This window comes from Nicotiana tabacum, chromosome 24 (genome assembly GCF_000715075.1).
Source record: "Nicotiana tabacum cultivar K326 chromosome 24, ASM71507v2, whole genome shotgun sequence".
Lineage (NCBI taxonomy): Eukaryota > Viridiplantae > Streptophyta > Magnoliopsida > Solanales > Solanaceae > Nicotiana > Nicotiana tabacum.
The window spans coordinates 50,456,352-50,460,152 of record NC_134103.1 but is presented as its reverse complement, the minus strand read 5'-3'; positions in this window follow the sequence as shown (position 1 = coordinate 50,460,152).

The following is a 3,801-nucleotide window of genomic DNA, read 5'->3' as shown; positions in this document are numbered from 1 at the left end:
CCAAACTCGCGATTGTGTAGGGGAATTCTGGAGCTGAGTAATTTTCTTCTTCGCGTTCATGTCACCAGGAACGCGTTCGCATAGGATTTTGTTGGTTATTGTTCGCGTTCGCATATGAGGCATCGTGCTCACATAGAGCTGAGTTGAGAGCTGGGAGCTGGTGATTTCTCTTTTGCGTTCGCATGGTATTGTCTGCGTTCGCGGAGAGTTGTCATATGTGGGCATCGCGTTCACATGAGTAGGCTCGCAAATGCGTAGAGTATTTCAAGGCAGAGTGATTTTTCTTATTCGCGATCGCGATGGTATTTCCGCAATCGCGATTCATATATCTGTCCAGTGATTATCTGTACCCTATTTTCGAAGGTTTCAGACATTTTAGCATATTTTGATCTTTGGAGCTCGGATTGGGGTGATTTTAGAGGTAATTTTAACCACATGGAATGGGGTAAGTATTTTCTACTCGGTTTTGATTATATTTTGTGATTCCATCTTCGTTTTTGGTATTTAATTGATGATTTCAAAAGAGAAATTGGGGATTTTTGTCTAAACTTTTCTAAAGTGAATTTTTGAGTTTTGAACATCGATTCAGAGTCAGATTTGAGTGAAATTAGTTTGGTTGGACTTGTAATTGAATGGGTTGTCGGATTTTATGAATTTTTTCGGGTCCGAGGTGTGGACCCGGTTTTGACTTTGAGTAAATGTGTAAAGACTTGAGCTTTTTTATTTGGAATTATTTTCTTAGGCATTATTTGATATTTTTGAGTTGCTTTAGGCTAGTTTCGAGCTGTTCGGAGGTTGATACGCGCGGGATGACATTTTTAGAGTATTGTTTGGCTTGTTCAGTATCGGATTTGGCTTGTTCGAGGTAAGTAACATATTTAAACTTAGATTTGAGGGTATTTAACCTTGGGAACTATGTTATATGAGATGTATTGGGGTGACGCACATGCTAAATGATGGGCGTGCATCGAGGTAATAATGATTCAAGTTGACAATTAGACCATGACCGGATTTGTTTTGCAACTATATCTTGTTAGATTCATGTTCTCCCTACTTGTTTGATTATCTGAGTTGTGACACATGTTAGAAGACATGTTTAGGCTATGTGGCTATTTGGTTGAGACCTAATGAGACTATTTCTGTTGCTTTGAGTTATCCAATTTAACTGCAATTATACACTTAGTCATTATTCATAATTTGTATATCATATTGCAGTCTCTATTCATCATTCATTGTTACATCGCATGTTATCATTTAGTTTCCATATGTGGAGTTGTTGGGCTGAGTGGTACGAGATTTTGAGCCCTTCATACTTGAGAGATTGATGACTGGGGTGGGCCTAAGAGCCTTGTTGTGAGTGTTATTGTGGATCGGGCTGCAAGCCGCAGCAGGCTATACTGGCTTTATTATTATCTATTATTATTATGGTTTGAGTTGCACGTCGCAACAGGCCTTATTAGCTTTTCTACTATTGTGGATCGGGTTGCACGCTGCAGCAAGCTTTATAAGCTTTATATTAGTGCTTGGGCAGGATCCGCCCCTCCGGAGTCTGACATACCAGTTTTATATATATATATATATATATATATATATATATATATATATATATATATATATATATATATATACATACATACGTGCTTTGGTGAGGGGCTTATGAGCTAGGCACTCGTATAGTGCTGAGGATTGTGTATGATGTAGTGGGCATTTGAGACAGAAAGCTTGAGAATTTTTTAGGGTGAGCGTACCTAGGAATATCACCGTGAAATCATTCACTTGACATACATACTTGTCATGTAGGCATAAAGATGTATTTTTCTTATGATATACGGTGTTATGACATTCATGATTTGATATGTACATTTGACATGTAGGCATTGAGATGTATATTCCCCATGCTAGACGGTATGTGATAATTGATGACTTGAGATGCATATTGATATATAAGCATAGAGATGTACTTTCCTCATGTTATCTGATAATGAAATATCTTATCTGTTGTTGAAAGTTTGGGAATAATCACAGTTTTCTGATATACCCTCATATTTTGGTGATTTCGGTGAATGATTTGGGTTTTACTGTTATACATGAAAAGCATGTCTATTTTTTCATAATTGTGAACGAGCTGAGCATAATATCTTTTGAGTTATTACTTGTACTTCTTTCGTTATATTGTTACGAGTTGTTCTTGGCTATTGGTGTTGGACTCTGACCATTCTCCGAGCTCATCATTGCATTCAATCTAAGGTTAGGTTTGTTACTTATTGAGTACATGGGGTCGGTTGTACTCATACTACACTTCTGCACCTTGCGTGCAGATTTTTGAGCTGATGTTGATGTGTATGGCAGGAGGTGGCACTGAAGATGTACCTGCATTCCGGTTATTGCTGCCTCTTGTTCTTGGTGGCTTTAGATTTATAAATCTATTTATGTACATTTCGAACAGATGATGTATTTATTTCATACTAGCTTTGTAAACTCTAAGTCTTAAAAGCTCATGATTTGTACTATCAGTCCTTGGGTTGTTGTATAAAAGTTCAGCTATTTCATCATTTATTTTCTCAGTAAATTTCATTTGAATTGGATTATTTTAATTGGCTTACCTAGAGGGTTGGGTTAGGTACCATCACGACTAGTGGATTTTGGGTCATGACAAGTTGGTATCATAGATATAGGCTCATAGGTTCTACGAGTCATGAGTAAGTATCCAGTAGAGTGTTGCGGATCGGTATGATGACGTCCATACATATCTTAGATAGGCTACAGAGCATTTAGGATAAACTTCTCATCTTTCTCTCCTTATCGTGCGACATTGAATCAACTTGAAGCGTATCTCTTTGAATTCCTTCCACTCACTCGTATGCGTATGTAAGCATTAGGTATTAGTTGTGCATCGACGGCTTGCGATTCCATGGATGAGGTGCAAGATGTGTTCTTTATGTTTTGGTGATAGGCCAGTCTAGAGGACTTGAGGCCGGGTTTGACCGCAGCTTGGGCACAGTTGTTTCGATTGTGCGAGCATGTGCTTTCGGACTTATATGTTCGGTAGTGTCCCTATGAGTGAAATTTATGGCTCGATGAGTGGTTGGATGGCTATATAATGAGTATGATGTGACTTCGGGATGTGTTCAGATGGTTTGAATATGACGAGAAGAGTTTGCTTGAGATGTGAAAAAGGCTATTAGGTGTTTGATTCCTATCTTGATGTGTTGTATAGTCTCGAGTTGTGAGTGTGTTGAGGGATATTTCATGTTGTACAATTATGGGATGAAGTAGATTCCTATGTCTTGTTGACGAGTTTAGACTCGGGAAGATTAAGTAAATGCATGATGGTTGTGGCTATGGTAGGGCATAGTGAAATGCCAGTTTGGGATTAAGCAGGTGGGTTATCTCCTGCGGGGTGGTCTATGGATGTGCGGTCCTTATGATGTTGTATAGAGAATTTCTTTCTACCAGTGGGTTATATGTTTTGCAATTTGAGTCTCGATCGGTTGAGAAAGTTGACTTGACAGTCACGAGGATGAATGCGAGCTTCACAGATGATTTGAGGTATTTTATGGTTTGAGTTGCATGAGGTTGTGAAGAATTTAGTTGAATCTCACTATGGGATTATGGCAGTAATAGAGTATGGGTATTGTGAGTTATCAAATATTTTGTTCTATGGCTGTGATCCAAGTGGGGGAGTCTGCTATTGATGATTTGATTGCAAGGTTATTTGTTGTATTGGTTTCGGTCTGAGGCATACTTGTGGATCGGTTATAACTTGTAGAGATTAGTTTTGAGGATGACTTAAGCAAGGGA